We start from the raw sequence: 18875 nt of genomic DNA, 5'->3' as shown, positions 1-18875 counted from the left end.
GTGCCATTTGTAATGATACAAGATTGGCATGCAACTGTTATTTAACTGTTAACTCTTCAACAACAAACCTGCTGGAGGTTAGGGGATTACCAGAAACTCAGAGGATACAGAAACTGCAGGGTTATATGGGGCGCCTACAGTTATAGGACCACTGTGGCAGAGCTGCGTACGTGACTCGGGTCCATGCCTTTGTGTGAGGACACCTGTCTCTCCCTTGTGAAGCCCTGCTCCATGCTTCCGTATCTCTTATTACCAGCCTGGAGAGAGGTCCTCGCATACCTGCTCTGGGACAGATGTCTGCCATAGTCCCCTCCTGCCTTCTAGAACTCACAAGTGCAGACCTTGGTGAACGGAACTCTCTGGAAGGACCCCTCTAGCACCCCTTCCTGGCATTGTTCTGTTGTGTGACCAGAAACAAGCAGTTGAGGATACAAACCGGTTAAACAGAGGCCACACCAGACTACCTCCTGAAAAACAGGAGAGAAAGGTCTTCAGTCCTGAGAACTGCTTCCAGACTCATTTTCTTTTCTGAACATCTCTCCCAGAAACCAAGGGATTGGTTCTTGTTTTACAAGTTAGTTTGGGCCAGGTGTTGGTGGTGCACGCCTGTAATTCTAGCACTTGGGAGGCAGAGGCAGGTGGATCTCTGTGAGTTCGAGGCCAGCCTGGTCTACAGAGCCAGTTCCAGGATAGCTTCCAAAACAATACAGAGACACAAAAACAAACAAACAAACAAACAAAAAAAGTCAGTTTGAAGTCACTTGGGTGACTGACATGGAATTAAAGAAAGTGGGACTCCTGTCTTCTTTCAGGGGAATTCGGAAATTTCTCTTGTTGATGAAAAAATGCCATTATTTTCAATGCATCCTGCTGGTTGGAAGCATTTCTCCCGGACTAGCTGTACACATTTCAACACCAACTGCGCTATCTATGGGGACGGGAGCCACGGAAGCACTTCTGAAAATCAGCCAGCCTTCAGGAGATGGAAAGCAGTTTGATTAAACAAAGAAAAAGGAATATGCCAAGCTGCCTCCTAAGCCTGCAGTGCTATTGTCTTCCTAAAGAGATATTCTGCTCTGCCTCTGCCTCCAGACGGCTTTCCCTAGGAAGCTGCGCTGACCGTGAACTTGGAGAGAGATCCACAACTGCGTCTGATTGTTTTCAGTTCTCATAGATTTTGTCAAGACTCCTGACAGAATTCTCCGAAACAGCAACCGGAATTGCTGCATACACAAGACTTTCTCAATGTGCATGCAGACACTCCCAGTACAAGTCCCATTCCGTCCGGTCTGAGTGTTCCCAGGGGAGCTGGTGCCACCACCACAGAGCACCAAAAGAATGGCAGAAACCTGTTCCTGGGAGGGAAGGGTGTCTGTCCCTCAGTTGAGGCCAGGGGTAAGTGCACCCAAGGACAACTGGAGAAATCGGGGAAATTCATGGTAAATTTTGCAGTAAATTCTCTTTTTTCAGATGATTATAATTCACTTAATCCAGCCGTAAAATGATCCTCTGAGTTACACCACTGCAAAACAGCTGGGTCCATTAGGACAAAGGGACAAATGTCTGCTCCTTACAGGGATATAAAGAGAGAGAGAGAGACCCTGAGTCCCTGTTCAGATGCAAGTGCCACCATGCCTCTCTGCCTTCCCCTGCCTGCCTTGGAAAGTCTCTACACTGTGAAGTTCTTCCCTGGAAGGTGGGAATGGGTACCACATGGACAGTGGTGTCCCCTTTCACCAGGCAAATAGTCCTCTAAAGAGCCAGGAGAAACAGCACAGCATTCCAAGGCCACAGGCAAGGATGTTCTTCTCTAAGAGCTTTTTCGTTCAGGTGCTTCTGGCTTCAGTCACTGAAGCAGCTGGGACTCCAGATGATCAGCGGCAACAAAAGAAAAGAAGTGTGTGTGTGTGTGTGTGTGTGTGTGTGTGTGTGTATGCGCGCGCGTGCGTGCGTGTGTAGTCAGACTCACAAGCAACACATTTTTATTAACAGCGCTGTCTTTCCATATGGGTGGAAAATTCTGGGGACAACGATCTAACCCAGAAGGGAACGATAAGGGTGATCCCTCATTACTATTTTGATTTCTACTGACTGGAACTCAGATGGAATGCTTCATAATTGTTGAAGAATTATCACTTGTGGGCCACTGACAGTTTTGCAATGAATGTGTGCTGAAAATGCAAACTTGGCTTTCTATGTAGAAATTTGGGATATCTATTGATGTCCCATGTCCCTAAAGCCTTTATCCTAGGAACCAGATCTTCAGGTTGTTTGTCATGGATGGAAGGATGAGGCTCTTGCGCCATCCTTGACCTTAGATCCATAACTCAAGGACCCTCCCACACCCCACAGAGCACAGATATGTATCTTTCTCTGAGAGTCCCTGGGCCACGGGCTGAGGGTGAGGGCCCTGCTTGCAAGGTGGACTGGAGATAGGATAAGAACTGGAAGCTGGTACCCAGCCATTCCCTGAGCAGCCATTATGGCCTTTGCCCTACAGAGCACACACTCCAATGTCAGATCTCTTGAAGGCAGACTTTACAGTAGAGGCAATGGAGTTAACAGAGAAGCCTTGAACTGAGTGGTTTTTTGAGTTTAAACCCTGCTACTGACCACAGTCCAGGCCCCCTCTATCTGCTCTACCTGCTGACTCTCCTTTCTTTTCTTCTTTCATTTTCCTTCTCTCCCTTTCTTTTTGGTTAAGTTTTTATATGAGCATGGAAAGTTGTGAGTTCCACCACTTCATTTTCAAACATATGTGTCATCATGCTTAGTTCTCACCCGTTCTGCTTCCCCAATGGCCTCCCTTGTGTCCCTGTCACCTACTATCTGACTGCCTTCCTTCTCCCAATTAATTTCTTTCTCTGATTTATTATCACTTATACTTAATTCCTTCCTGTTCTCATCTCCCTTGAGATCTTTCACCTTCTCATTACCCCCTTCTAGCCTCAACACACACACACACACACACACACACCCCATTCTTAAAATAGCTCAGTCAAAAAGAGGTCCTCCAACTGTGATGTTTTGACTTGGAAAGTATTGACTGGCAATAAGGGGGTGACTGCTGGTAGATTCCCTGTGCTCCAAATATGTGTAACACTAACTGGACTTCGTGGGTTACAAGAAACAAGGCATGAAGATGATGTTGGAAGACAGGTATGTTGGGGGATTTTGGAGGGAGAACATTAGGAGTAGATATGGTAGTATTTCCATGTACACATGTATGAAATTCTCAATAATTTTTTTGGTTAACAAAAGAGATGCCATGTGGCAGTGAAGCATGTCATTTACTGAACTGTGTCAACACTCATGTGTGGGATACATTTGTCACCTTTTAGTGTCTTCTTTCCTAAACATATTTGATTGTATTTCTAGAATGTGTCATTTCTTAAAACACCAATCTTTTTTTTCCTGGAGACTTCCTGGACCTTTTAACATTCTCTTTTACAGCCTCAATGTGCAAAGTGATCCCATAGCCTCTGAAACATTATCACTGGGAATTAGGTATTGAGTTCATTTATTCTTCCCTCTTATGAAAGGAAAGCTCCATGTCTGTTGTCCTTCCTCCAGAACCTTCCCTTAAGAATGATTTAAAAATAAAATACAGAGAAAGGAGAAATGCTGAAACATTTTAAATTTTTTCCATTGCAAATTATCATTACTAACAGGCTGCCTGGGCACTGCTCCAGCTGGCCAGTGGCTGCCTTTGAGTGTGTGGGATTGCTAAGCCACATCGCCGGGCAGGGCATGCGCACGGTGCTGGGCTGCGCCTCCGAATGTGGCTTTGGTAGAACCTGCGTCCGGTTTGATGTGTATGTGTGGTTTAATGTTGGTGCTTCAGCAGGGCTCTTGAAAGAGCTAACGGAAAATGACCTAAGATCCGTTCCTGATACATTTGTCATCATCAATCAAACATTACTAGCCCCCAAACGCAACAAGGAACTCCCAGGGTGCCCCTTGAGCAGACAGACAGCTAAGTGGCCATAGGAAGCACTGTCACTGGGATTCTGCAGGGGACTGGGTGGGGGTGGCCACTGTGTTTCTTCTCTCTGAGGCTCCTCCCAGAGATCTGGAAACTTCCCATCCACTACCAGGTCCCTGTCATTCTCCTCAGACCTAATCACTTCTGGGCAAAGCTCACAGGGCACCTAGTGCAAAAATGCGCCACCAGCTCACCCCCCATCAAACAGGCTTCTCTCATACATTACACCCCAACTCATTTCCCCTCCCTCCTCTCCAGCCAGTTCCTCCCTCCCACCTCTCCTCCCCCTCAGTCCACCTTTGTTCTTTCCATTCAGAAAAAAGCAGGCCTCCCAGGGATACCGGAGGCAAACATCACATGACAAGTTACAGTGAGACTAGGTACATACCCTTATATCAAGGCAGGTCTAGGCAACCCAGTAGGAGGAAAGCCGTCCCAAAAGCAGACAAAAGAGTCTAACATTCCCACTGTTAGAAGTCAAGAACACAAGATACACAACCATAGCATGTTTAGAGGACCTAGCTCAGACCCATACAGTCTCTGTGAGCCCTCATGAGTTCTGCTTAGTTGATTCTACGGTCTGTATTCTTGGGTTGTCCTTGAATCCTCTGGCTCCTACAATCCACAGGATTCCCCATTTATTTTTGAGACACTTTATAACCCAGGCTGTCTTCTAAGCTGCCATCCTCCTGCCTCAGCCTTCCTCCTGGCATTATTCTAAGGTTAGTTTTGAGATGAGCACTGGGAGTTTTGTGGGCCTGGAGTACCCATCATAAGAATGTGGTATCTGGATATTAATTCATTAGTAACATTTGTGTTAATTTTGGTAGGTAAAGATTTCTGAAGGTGTTTGCTCATCCACTTAGCTTTGGATATTAGCGTGAGGTCTGACGGGAATGAGAAGGAGAGAAAGAGGGCGAGGGAACGGAACAGTAAACATATACTGTGCATGTGTATCAAACTGAAATGAAGCTGATCCATGCAATACTAGAAAGTGATAAAATCCCCCATGCTCCCTTTGGGCCTAGCTGAGGTGCCACTTCCCTTGTAATAATGCACCAAGGAAATCCTCACCAGATAGAGACCAAAGGCAAGGGACTTGAACTCTTGCACTTTCCTATACTACAAGCCAAGCCAACCTATAGTCTCTGTAAATAACCATTGCCAGCATTTTGCAATAGTGTCAGAGAAAAGACAAAGCGGCTGGTAGCTAAGAGTAGAGCTCTTTCTTTTTGTCATTTCTCCTTCATAAGCCCAAGCAACTTCTGAAACCCAGAGATGGAGCCCTGGGCTGTGTGAGCTCTCTTCCAAGAGTTCTGGCCATCATGGCTGGTGACCAGCAAGGAGGGCTGATGAGAAGAAGAAACCCAACAGGGAGATCATTCATTGGGGCTGCGGGGTGTATGAGGATGATGCAGTGCAGTAATTGGTCTCCCCAATTCCTGGGGTCTTATACGACATTTCTGGGGCTTTGTATAAACTCCAACAATCCCTCTTAATTACAGCCTTTCCTGGTGGCCCAGCGAGTCGTGACTCAGCCAGAGACACGCTGAGTCAGCAGGAAGTGATCTCATTGTCTCTGTGGGAGGTTCCTTCCCTGTCAAGGGGGTGGGAAGGGGCTGGGGGCAGACTCAAAGAAAGGAGATGGGAAAGAAAGCCCTGCTCAGCCAGAAGGAGCTTTTGCGATGGAAGTGGAAATGTTGGGCTCATTCGGAGTGGGAGTGCTGGCCACTTGTGCGAGAAGATAATGTCTGCAGCAATGAAGAAAAAGGCAGTGAGATCCAAGCATCTTTGGTCTCAACGAAGTCTCTTTTATTAAAGAAATTCCAAGCTGCCCTTAAGAGAGTAACTTCCAGGACTGAATTTGACTTGTGTGTTAAAAAACAAAACAAAACAACTTCTCTTTAGTTTCCTGTCTCTAAGGGACTTTTTTCTTCTTTTCCAGAAACATGTTGCTTATTGGATGTTTCATCTCTAATTTTGGAGACCATATGTTGTAGGTATTCTGGGAGAAATCTAGGTTTCAAATACTATATCCATTGTCCCCAGAAGCACATGAAAGGAATAGTGATGGCTTGCTTCATGGACACTGTGATGTCTCAAGGAGAGATATCAGAGAATTGTGTATGGAGCCATGTAATCTTTGTTACAGCCTTCAAAGTACGTATGATTTCAGAGACAGTCTTCTATATGTGATATACAGTGTGTGGTTGTATGTTAGTTCATGTGTGTGTGTGTGCATACATGTGAAGGCCCAAGGTCAACATTGTATGCCTTATCGTAGCTTCACCTTACTTTTAACATGCGTGTGCAGATGTATACATGCCACAGTATGTGTGTGTAGATGAGAGGACATTACATGTGTATGCGGGTAGTACAGATGTACACATGACGCAGCATGTGTGTGGAAATGAGAAGATAGTCTTCGGATACTGTTCCTCATCTTTCCACTTTGTTGAAATAGTCTTTTCACCATGTGTCCTCCTGGCTAGCTTGTCCAGGAGCTTCTGTTGCTTAGATTAACACTGGCTTTAATATAGGACCTGGGGTCTCCAAGACAGATCACTAGTTTGTGCAGCGCAGGTTTCTAACTACTGACCCACCTCCCCAGGCAACTGGCTAAGCTATCTGGCACAGCTACAGAGCCCCACCAGTTTTTTGTCCTCCATCCATGAAGGTGACAGATACAGACACCATGCTGGACTTTTACATGAAGGCCAGCAGTCCAAATTCAGCCCCTGTACTTTAGAGACAAACACTTTCCTGACTGAACTGTCTTCCCAGCCTGTGATGTGAGTATTTTATCCAGGTGAGTCCAGGAGGTAAATTTTGAGTTTCATCTAAAAGTGAATGAGAACTGAGGTTTTATATTTAATTACAAACTCATCAAATTACAAGAGGTTGGGTAAATTTAAGAAATGACACAGAATGCTGGCTACTTTAGCCTGATGACTGTGTAGTCATGACCACATGATCAGTTCACCCCAATACTTCTCCTAGGACATGGTTAATTCCACTTGGAAGCCATTGGAATGGGGAACAAACCCTCTCCCAGTCACAGACCATGGCTTCATCTCTAGAGAAATGGTTTATTCTGTAGACCTCTGACCTGTTATGGATGCTGTGAGGATTGCCAGGGCTACGGTAAGCCAAGTGTCTTCAAACTCACTCATGATTATTGAGTAACCATTGCCCTTTGTCACCATTCTGTCCTTCTAAGCCAAAAGGTACCAATCTAGGCGACAGCTCTGGGTCTGTTGTTCCTCTCAATAAAACCTTGTCCTCTTAAGAAATAAAGCAAGAATGCAGTGAAAGTGACTGCGATGTTACCGAGGAGCCTCCTGGGAGCCTGGCTATGGAAGAGGGAGTTCATAAAAGCCCCAGCGTTCTCTTGCTTCAGCTGCTGTCTCTGACATATGGGAGGCTGTAATTTCACAGGAAGTCAGCGCTTACCTCCTACCAGGTGCCAATATATTTTAAGCAAGGAGATATTACAACTCTGGAGTTATTGAAACCCTGTGTTCTTTCCCTTCAGTTGCTTGAGGGAGACAGGAAAGAGTCACAGTCTTTGAAATCAGCCTGTGACATCACTGAGACTAGCTGTAACCAAGGTGATACAGCTGATGACTCTTGGGAGGGCTGGCGTGGGAGACAGTGACAAACATTTGGGTTGGGGAAGCAGGAGGACAAACCTATCTTTAGGTTTTTGTTATTCAGGTCTATGCTGATTTCCTGAAAACTGCAAAACTCTTGAAACGAATGGATAATTCATGCTCTTGCATTCTAAAAAACCTTTTTAAAAAAAACTTGCTGTTGGGTCGGATAAGATTGCTCAGTGGATAAGTACACTTGTCAAAGAAAGAGGGCCTACGTTCAAATCTTTAGCACCTCTGTAAAAGCTGGGCATGGCTGTTTGTTCTTGTAACCACGGACTTGAGAGACAAAAAGGCAGGTGCCAAGAGTTCATTGGCTGGCCAACCCAATCAAAACCTCAAGTTTCAGGTTCAGCGAGAGACTGTCTCAAGGACTAAGGTAAAATGAGAAGACAACTTAGCATCTTCCTTTGGCTTCACACGTGTTTACATGGTTATTCACACCAAGCTCACAGTTACACACTCACCCTTGCACAATACAAGAGTGCACACGCACAACCATCATCAACAACAAAACCACTGCAGTTTGAATTTGAAATGTACTTGGCATGTTGAAGGCTTGGTTCCCAGTAAAGAAATGTTCAGAGGGGAGTTTGGGGGAAGTGACTGGATCATGAAGGCACTGATCTCAACGTTGGATTAATCCATGATGTGCTAATAATAGGATGAGCTATGAGGGAGTGACAGAAGCTTAGGAGAGCACCTGGGGGGAGGGGGGGAGTAAGTCTTTGGGGATATGACTATGGGGGAGTGACAGAAGCTTAGGAGGGCACCTGGGGGGAGGGGGGAGTCAGTCTTTGGGGATATGACTATGGGGGTTGTATCTTCTTCACAACATCTCCCTTTTTCTCTCTTCTTTTTCTTCCCCCCCTTCCTCTCTCCCCCCCTTTCTTTTGATGTCTGGTAATGTCCTCTGAAACCAAACATTTGTATCCTAGAAAGATGCTCCTTAAGCCTCAGGAAGCGAATAACCCACCGGTTTTATAAAAATATCTGACACTTATGAGATCCACAAGGCCCTTCCCTCCCTAAGGCTATATAAGCAGTGAGGACTTGAGGGCGTGGAAACTCCTGGACCTGTTGAGCCACCTACAAATCATGCAGAGAGGTCACAACTTTTGTGAGCCATCGTCATCCATACTGGGGTGGGCACTTCGGTGATGCTGCTGTCTTTGAGATATTCCTGCTCACGTAAGGAACCCCTCACCCACACTCCTTTAAGTCACCCTTGTAAACTTACTGGTTTGCCAAGTTGGGTTCTGATAGAATCACATCTTCAGTTTGTTGATGGCCTATTATCCATGACTAGTGTTTTTTTCATTTTGTTTTGTTTTTAATGTCCCCCAGGAATTAATGTCACACAGCACCTACCCATCTTCTCTCCTCCCCTTTCTTATTTTCTCCTTCCTCCCCCTTCTTTGTCTTATTCCTTGCTCCCTTTCCTGTCTCCTTCCATCCTCCTCTCTTCCTGGATGTCATCAGCCCTGCCCCACCCACACTGCTGGTCATTGCGCATCTCCTCCAGCAACCTCTGAACTCATGGACCCCAAAATCAATCTCTCTTTCCTTAGCCTCATTTTCTCAGGTGCTTGTCACAGTAGAGGAACCGTAACAAATCCCCCTTGGACGCTGTCTCTTTCTCAACTCTAAGTCTCTCCAGAGGTTGAAAATCAGAAGGAAAATGGCTTGCCTTCTCTCCATGTACCCAATATCAGGTCATTTTAAGTGTCTAATTAATTCAATGAGGACAGCCTATCTTGGAACTGTGTAAAGCATAGCAAGGAAAATGTCATTTACTGTCATAATAGTAACTTGGAGAAGTACCTTGTGTGTGTTCATACACACATACACAATACACATACATACATTCATAATTCATGTATACACATACATTTATGTGCACATATACATATGCATAATGCACATATACATGCATACATTAATGTGCACATATGCATTTACATACATACACACATACATTCATACACACATTCATAATATACATATACATGTGCATATATTGATACACACATACGTACATTTATATGCACATATACATACACATATATACATATATACACTCATACACACACATGTGTGTGAGTGTGTGTGTGTGTGTGTGTGTGTGTGTGTGTGTGTGTGTGTGTGCTCTTCCCTGGGGAGCAGCAGCAATGCCCAGCATCAGCTCTAATCTTATTTTCTGTCCTTTGCGATCAACATATAACTAAGTCCCTTGCCGTCTGGTAGGAATAGTTACCACTGGAACTGACTTGGCTGGATGCACATCTGGAGTCTAGACTTGGTGGCTCTGTGGGCAGGCCTGCTTGCTTCCCAGGGCCCCATCGGCCCCAGGGCTCCATCACCCCCTGCCCCACTCTGTTGACATAGCTGCTCCCCCATGCCCCACCCCGTTTCATCTGTCTACCCAGGATCCCTTCCTGCCTGTCCTGTCTCTGAGATACCCTAGCTCTAGCTGGGCTCTGAGTGACCCCCAGATGACCTTTCCCTACTTCTTCAGGAGCCCTTTGAGCTCAGGGCTCCTCCTTTCAGAGCTGAGGGAGAGAACGAGCTGCCAAAAGGAAAAGCCTTTAGACCAGGCTTCTCGCTCATATCAGAGTGAGTGGATAGCTTCCAGTTGATGATATGATGGCTGATAAATGTTCTGAGCGCCGGAGAGAATGAATTCATGTGGTGGGAAGAACCCAGGCCTGAGAACCTATGATTTGGGTCCTCATTTTTGTTTGCTTTTTTATTTGTTTGTTTGTTGTTTTTCGAGACAGGGTTTCTCTGTATTGTTTTGGAGCCTGTTATATTCAATGGCACACCAGCTGAGTGGCCTGGCCAGTCTCTGAGGTTGCAGCTCATCATGTGAAAATTTCGAAGGTGTAGGTCTCACACATAAGTAAAGTAAAATGTTTCATATCTGCCTCCTTCTTTCTTCACTAGCAGCAGGGATGGGGCGAGTCATGTAAGTGTCCCCACTCTGGTCTCAGTGACATAAAACGTCCACCAAGGAGAGCTCACTTGTGAGTACCAAAGCCCATCTGTTGTTTAGGGGACGTTACCTTTCAGCTCAGCCTCTCACATACATTTTTTTAAGTAGAGTCTTTTCAGCAGAAACCACCAGTGTGAGATTCTATTTTGATACAGTGGTTTTAGCACTTTAAGTGCTTTTCAGTATTTTGTCTTATTCATTATTTATTTTGGTAAAACACATTTCATTTTAGTGAAGATCTCCATTGCTCAAGATCAGTACCCATGTTTTGTTTAGGGTCTGCCCTTAATTTTTTTAAGGGAAAAAATTAATTCTTTGGGGGTTTTGCACAACACATTGATTATATTCACAACCCCAATCAGTTTTCCCCAGATCCATCCCTGGTCTTTTCTACCCACCTAACTCAGTGTTCTTTTGTTTTTGTTTGCATCAGGGTGAATCTGTGCTGCTCATGTATTCCTGGATATGTGACCCTCCCTCATACAGAACACTATCTTTCCCTCCCCCGGCAGCCAACAATGACCGATCACCACTCCACAGCTAGGTACGGGTTTGTGCACATCTGCTCTCCATGCTGGGAGTTGGCCCAACTTGGTTTTATGCAGCTCCTGTGCATACTGTTGCAACTGCCTTGAATTCACACACGCAGCTGCCCTGCTGGGTCTGGGAGACTCTGTTTCCTTGTAGTCATCCACCACCCTGGGCTCTTACACCTTTTTGAATCACTTTTCTGCAGTGATCCCTAAACCTTGAGAGAAAAGGGTGTGGCATGTGTTCCCTGCAGGACTCTGTAGTGTTTCGTTGTCAGCATCCATGCCATTCGTGCAGCTCTGTGGTGATCCCCATCTACTGCAGACGGGAGCTTCTAAGCCCTTACCTTTCTTCTGTTTCATTTAAGTTTTTAAAAAGGAGGTACAGAGAAGGGTTCTTTTCATGGTCCCCTGGGTTTGCTGTTGGGTAAGCAATATTGCATGATGCAAAAGGTTGGCCTCATTGGCGGGGCTTGTTCAGGCTTCAACCTGTCCAGAGTTAACAGCTGGCATTGTTCAAGCCTAGGTGCGAGTCTTTGTCCTATCATCATTACAGCTTCCAAATTGATTTGTAGGTATGCATGAATAAAGGTATGAGTATGTGCAGGTCTGAGTGTGTATGTACATGTATGGATGTGTGCGCATGTGTGCATGAGTGCATAGACATGTCTGTGCACAATCATGAGTGCGTCGCATGTGTATGATCATGTGTAAATGCATGCACATATGAATGGGTGAGTGAGTTCATGTATATACATGCCAAGAGGCCTGTACAAACTGCTACTTGCAGATAGGGGGATATATTTGCCTTAGGTCATAGCATTGACCTCACTGCAGGTTTGACGGGTCTGGCTTTATATGGAACTGTTGTCTCTACTGAGGAGGACAAATTCCAATATTCTCTGATTACACTTTGTCTTTGGATGGAGGTCTTGCTGTGTTAGCAACAGGACCTGATTTTGAGTCATGAGCTGTTCTCCCCAGTAGCTGGTTTCCTCCTGAGACTGATGGACCAGAGCCAGGAATCTGTGGAGATGCTGCCTTACATCAGGCTGGGTCTGTGAGGAGGAGCGGGTTGGTACATGCAATGAGAACATCTTTATTGTCACCAGCAGCGGGAACCTTCTGCAGCCTGCCTGGCCCTACCATGGGTTTTCTTGAAAGGAGGCGAGAAACAAATTTCTAAGCAGCTAGGCCCAGAGATCAACACTTTGAAGCTTAGAAAAGAGTTTACCAGGACCGTTATTTAAAGAGAGGAGCCAAGCAGGTGGTCACATCCCCATTGATGGAGCCTGATGCACCAGTAGCATCTTTGGGCTTCTGTCTTCTCTTTCTGTATTGCATTCCCATTGGTCCTATAAGCAGAGCAACATGGATATTCACTTCAGCTACAGGTCTCACCTTGAGGGTCTTGTTGACACAGTTACTGTCACTGTCACAGCTCCACAAATGTTTAAAAATGATCTTTTGTTTGTTTGTTTGTTTGTTTTGTTTTTCAAGACAGTTTCTCTGTGGCTTTGGAGGCTGTCCTGGAACTAGCTCTTGTAAACCAGTCTGAAAATACTATCATCATCAATACCAGTCATAGGCTGTTCTACGCTGTCCCATGTATATCTAGCTCTGCTGGTGGCTAAGAGAAAGCTGATTCTGTTTGGTAACATTATCCAATTGAAACTAAGCCCTAGGATTCTTCCTGAGGGAGTCCCTCAGCTTCAGAAATATGAATTGGAGGGTGGCATACTGTACACACACACACACACACACACACACACACACACGTATGCACACATGCACATAGACCTCCTCTTGGAGTGAGTGTACTCTTTAGGAATCCCTATAGGAATCTGTTTTCTTGCCAACAGTGAACTGAGGATCCACTTAATACCCCCTTGATCTCATGACATCAGGACACTGGACCAGCTGACGCTTACCATTGACCTTATCATGCATAAACTGCTCCCCAACTAGAGAATGTGATCAACTGTGTTCCAGGTAGAAGAAGTCCAATACCCCTTGTATAGATTGGAAATGTGTTTAGTGGATTTTTAAAAGCATGAATGCTTTAATAAAAGTAGAGATAACGGCAAAAGTTAATTTTGGTTGCTTTATGCATAAAAACTTCACAAAATTTCATAAATATCATGATTTATCTTATTTTTTAAAATGTGTGAGAAACAATAACTTAGTTAAAAATAGAGGGGGCCCTGCAGAGCTGGCTCAGCAGTTAAGTGGGCTGCTTGCCCTCTCAAAGGAGTCACACAGGAGGCTCACAAAGCCTGTAACTCCAGCCCTGCTGGATCCAGAGCCTTTGCTGGTATCTGTGGGTGCCCACACACACACACACACACACACACACACACACACACACACACGTGAACACACACGGACACACAGAGTCACATACACACACAGAGTCACCCAGTCACATACACACAGTCTCTCTCACACACACATACACACAGAGTCACATTCACACACACAATCACATACACACACAGAGTCACACACAAAGTCACATTCACACACACACACACACAGTCACATACACACACAAACAGAAAACCTTCAAAACATTAAAAATGGAAACTCAAGTTTTATCTCAATCAGTTCGAGTCGAACCCAATACTCGTTCCTTTGTGATTTTTTTTCATTATTTCACTGGCACAGTGAACTCTTTTGGAATGTCAGCTGGTTCTAGACCGGCTGCAAACTAATGGAAACAAAGGTTTCTCTGTTTTCTGGGCACTTGATTTGTTCTCTGCAGGGCAGACTGTGCATTGGTGGCTTGTGCTGTGGAAAACATCTGGCAGACGCAGCACAAGGGAGGGGTCATCTCTCTTGACCTACAATCCCAGACGTTGCATCGTTATGGGAAGAGCCTAATGGAGGGGCTTGGCTCATTGCTGGGGAGAGGTACATGGTGGAGACCTTTCAGTGAGTCATCGGCCAGAACCACACTTGGCTGTCATCCTCTAAGGCCTACTCTGGTGTCTACCTCTGCCAGGCAGGCCTTGCCTCTGCAAGGTCCACCACCTCCTAAGAGTTTGTCTCACTGGAGATCAACAATCAGTGTGAACCTGTGAGGGACTATTCAGCTTGAAAACGTAACTTTCTGTCCCAAGGTTTAGCCTTTCTGCATTTTTTCTTTTGCTGGTCTCAAAGTAAAAATTATAATTATGACTTTAGAGGGATTCTTCAGGCCTCCTCTCCCTCTCAATTCTGAATTCTACCCTTATTTGATTTACCTTTCCTTTACTCTGTCCTTTGAATGAATTTGAATTTGCATAAAATCCTTTCAAGTCCAGAGGGAATGCTACTTTAGTGGCATAAGACTATCCTGTCACATGAACTCATGTCCACAAATGTGAACACACATGTTTATTTGTCAGGTAGGGACATGGCTCAGTGGGTAATAGGGCTTGCTCTTCAACCACTAAGAACGGAGCTCACAGGTAGTCATAGCTGTGTCTGTGACTCCAGCGTCAGGAGGTAGAGACAGGTAGATTATGAGAGATCTACACCCATACACAGTCTATCTGAAACAGTGTTTCTAGTTCAACAAGATACTCTGTTACAAGACAATAAGGCAGAGAACAATGGAAGAAGACATCCCACATCCTGCTCTGGCTTCCAAGTGCATGAGTGTAGACACATGGCTATATACCGGGATAAACACACCACGAAAGACTCACTACACATACATCAAACACACCCACCCCAAAATAATGTATTAATTTACTCATGTTTCTTCACTGCTGTTAGGGCAAGAGAGCCAGCTTTTGACAGCTGCCTCTGAACACGCACAGAGGCAGCCATGGACGGTGCTGCCTGTGGGCTCATCTTTTACACTGATGTGTGACCAATGCTCCAAATCACATATTGCCTAGAGAGGGGAGCATTGGCAGGAAGTTCGTGGTGATTATTGATGAGTAGCTGCTTATGTGGGGATGGCTACACATGTTTATATGTATCCTCTCTTTTCAAATAATTATCTCTATTCCAGCTTCACAATGACTTACATTGTTATGGATACAGCCACAGTTTCTACCAGCTTCTGTGTAAGATTAGACACAGGCAGCAGTGGATTGTAGTGCACCTCTCCTTGTGACCATTGGAGCCTCTAGTATACTCTGAGAAATATGTTACTGTTACCCCAGAGTGTCTGAACATTTGCCGTTAGCTTAGGAGCCAGAGAAAATTGTCATTTGTAAGATAGGCTTAGGATGTGTCACCAGAAACAAATCCAGAGGAGAGGGGCTCTTTCGGGACAGTAGCTCTGTGCTGTGGCCCATGCATTATTTGGGACAGGTCCATCTGTGGCACACATACCACTGGAGTTTGGTGAAACAAGAATAAAAGGCCTCCTCCAGCTTTTAAATATCCAAATTCTAGAAAACTGGCCAGATGAAAGAGCTGGTGAGGTAGATGTTCGCAGGGCTCAGAACAGACAGATGGTCAGCAACTCAGAAGCTTTGTGTTAAAAATATGCATTGGCCTGAAGGAGCTAGAGGTCTGCTGCGAGTGGGATGCTATCCCAGGGATTCCTAGGGGTGCATCCTCCAGGGGAGACTCGAAGAGTCCAAGAAAGTGTCTCACAGCCCAGAAACAGCGCATCAAAGAAAGTGAAGATCCTACCACCTCTTCTGAGAGGCAGACAAGATAAATTACTGCTACGGTTATTCAACTGCAGGAAGGACTTCATGCTTCATGAGGAAATGGAAGTAAGAAACTCCTTATGAGGAAGTTTGTAGAGATGGTCACTGCTAATCTTTTATTTTTAGATTTATTTATTTATTTATTCATTTATTTCATACACAATGTTCTGCCTACATGCCAGAAAAGGGCACCAAATTGAATTGTAGATGGTTGTGAGCCACCATGTGGTTTCTGGGAATTGAACTCAGGACCTCTGGAAGAGCAGCCCATGTTCTTAACCTCTGAGCCATCTCTCCTGTCCCAGTCACTGCTAATCTTAATGGGAAAGAAATGGGAGTATTATGGTGGCAATAAAGATACATCAAAGGAAAACTCATGAGAATAAATTCTCTTGCCTGGGTAGACACCTACTGTTTTTGATAGACTGGGAATGCCACTTAGCCAGGCGATCACTCAGTGAAGGCAGGCTCACCTCAAACCATGCTAAAGAGAAAGGCGAAATAATTAGTTCTTTAAGGAGATGAGATGAACCTTCCCCCTAGAATCCCTACCCCCATGACAGTAGATTACCAGCTTCCTAAGACGACCTGCTTTTCTGAATTATTCTGATTCCTACCTTTCTTCTTTCTCTTATATGAGCATATTTTCCTTCATGTTTTAGGTTTTCCCAATGCTTTGGGATCCTTACTGCTTCTAAAGCCTCCTGATCCACCCCGTGTCTGACCTCTAGGCCAGCTCAAGTGGCATGGCTTCATCTCTATTGCACTCTCCTCTGGCCATTTGCTGAAATTTACAGCTTGCCTTCCCTGAATAGGTAAGGGCTTTTTTCTCTCTAATAAAACTGCCCATGAACCTCCATTTCAGTCCATTCTTAAATCCTTCTATTAATAAAACTTAGAACCCTAAAGGGGATCCCAGATAGCCTCTGCATCATCAGGAGATTGTTCCAGGGGAAACTGTGATGTCCTCACAATGCTGTTACTGGGTCATTATGCTATATGCCAGAGTTAAAAGGTTGAACCCACTTACAAGCAGGGTTGCCATGCCCAGGACCCTTACTCTCTTGGCTCCATTCTTTTCCTTTGGGAGTCAGGGTAATCATGGCTATACAGCCGAGTCATTGGTTGAATGATATCTCTGTAGCCACTGTCCCTATACATCCAGGAAGGGAGCATTAAAATGCATGGCCAGGGCAAAGTTTGCCTCCATTTGTCCCATTACAAATAAGATGAGTGTTCCAAGAGTCTGGGCTTGTATTAGTTACGTTTCTGTTGATGTGACCACTGCTTCAGGGAGATCTATTTTAGTTCTTGATTTCACTCCATTCTTAGAGGGTGCAGGAGCATATTGGAGGCTCCTCACACTGTGGTGAGTCAGTAAGCAGAGATGGTGGCAGAAACCACAGGCAAGCTATAAGGTTCAAGGGGAAGCCCCTAATGAGCTGTGTCTATGCAGGCTATACCCCTTAAAGGTTCCACAGCTTCCGAAAGCAGTGCCCCACACTAAGGAATATGAGCATGTGGGGACATTTCAGATTTAACATTCAGAATCTCTGTTGTAATTTGGGCTCCTAGCCTTATGCCCTACAAGGAGCTCCTTTCTGGGAGCTCTCACTCAGTGATGCAATTGTCTGCCCTTTATAATTTAGGTGGACCTCATTGTTTGCCCCTTATAACCTAGGTGCAAACCTCCATAGTACCTGCATTCTGCATGCTTGTAACACAGCATCATGTAGATGATGCAATATTCTGTTGCCAGTTTAAGCATAGTCAAGCTTTTGGACTATGGCTGCAATGACTCTTTGCTTGAGCCTGAGAAAATATTTCCCTAGGTTTCTCTGGTTCTGCAAGGCATCCTTGTGGCTTCTTTTTGGAGTATTTGAAATGTATTTGTAGTTTTGTCCCATGGATCTTGCATGGATAAGACTCCCTCAGTTCCTGAAATGCCCCCACAGACACCATGTTTATTCGTCTAAGACAAATCGTGCAACCTCTTTTTAGCGGTGTTAAAGCCTTAACATTTGAGGCTTCCATATCTGCTCCATTTCAGGCCAGGGTGCCCTCTTCTTTCCTCATCTCAAACTCAACTTTTTGCTTCGTATTCTCACTGTACATCTGGTTAAACAGATCCAGAAACAACCATGCTGCAGTCTGAATGCTACAAGCTCTTGAAATTCCCCCACTCAAACAGCCCATTACATTTCATTCTTAAGTCATATTAACATTTTCACAATGTGACTCAGATGCAGACACCTTTGCCAGAATGAACATGAATGCTGTCTAATCCAATTCCTCACAGAGCCCTTGTTCCTTTGAAACCACAGGAGCCTGACTTGCTCATCCACATTCTTATTTATAGTTTGGTCTTTTGGACTCCAGCCCAAAGCACCCATTAAACTCCACTTACAGATTTCCAGGGCTCTTCTAGCTCACATCTCCAAATAAAACCAGGTCTGAGAATCGCATGGTTGGCCGTTAGGTGAAGCAACAACCTCACTGCTCTGCCACTTTTGTCCCTGTCTGTCCCTCTCTCTTCACCGTGGCCACAGAACGCGAGAGAACCAACTCAGGAGGGGAAAGATTTGCTTTGACTCTTGGTTTCAGGGTTTCCATCCATTCTGACAGAGGGAGTATCAACAGTGACCACTGCAGCTGCTTGTGAGGGAGACATCTCACATTGTGGTGACCAGGAAGCAGAGAAAGCAGCGGGGACCGGAGTGAGAACATGACCTTCACAGTCCCATCACTACTGGCCTGCTCCCGCTAGCTAGGCCCTGATTTCTAAAGGTCCATAGCCTCCTTAATTAACACCACCAGCTGTGGAATTAGTATTCAGAACTGGAGCCTATGGGGAGCACTTCTGGTCTGAATCACAACCGTGTTGGTCCTCAGTGCAGACCTGAGTCTGGATACGCTACCTAGGTCCTGGTGCCACCCGGAGACCTTTTCCATCCATATTTTACACCAGCAGTGAAAGGCCACAGCTCCAAGGCTGAGGTGTTGTGGTGCTTCATAAAACTTCTCTGTCTTTGTTCCTGGTTCTTAAAACGGAGCCTT

General features: G+C 45.2%; 2 long non-coding RNA genes across 2 annotated transcripts in view; both read left to right on the top strand.

Moving 5' to 3' along the window:
• Positions 1–699, top strand: part of LOC121133845 — a 2254-nt gene extending 1555 nt beyond the window's left edge. The window contains exon 3 of the long non-coding RNA XR_005870856.1: positions 1–699. This exon is cut by the window's left edge and continues 289 nt beyond it. This is a non-coding gene — a long non-coding RNA (uncharacterized LOC121133845).
• Positions 700–7635: 6936 nt separating this feature from the next.
• LOC121133762 lies at positions 7636–13241 on the top strand. Its single transcript, XR_005870736.1, has 3 exons — positions 7636–8017; positions 11067–11177; positions 13026–13241. It is a non-coding gene; the product is annotated as an uncharacterized LOC121133762 (long non-coding RNA).
• Positions 13242–18875: the final 5634 nt, after the last annotated feature.

This window comes from Mesocricetus auratus, unplaced genomic scaffold (assembly GCF_017639785.1).
Source record: "Mesocricetus auratus isolate SY011 unplaced genomic scaffold, BCM_Maur_2.0 Super-Scaffold_100024, whole genome shotgun sequence".
NCBI lineage: Eukaryota > Metazoa > Chordata > Mammalia > Rodentia > Cricetidae > Mesocricetus > Mesocricetus auratus.
The sequence above is the reverse complement of the archived record's forward strand: the minus strand, read 5'-3'. Positions and strand labels throughout refer to the sequence as shown.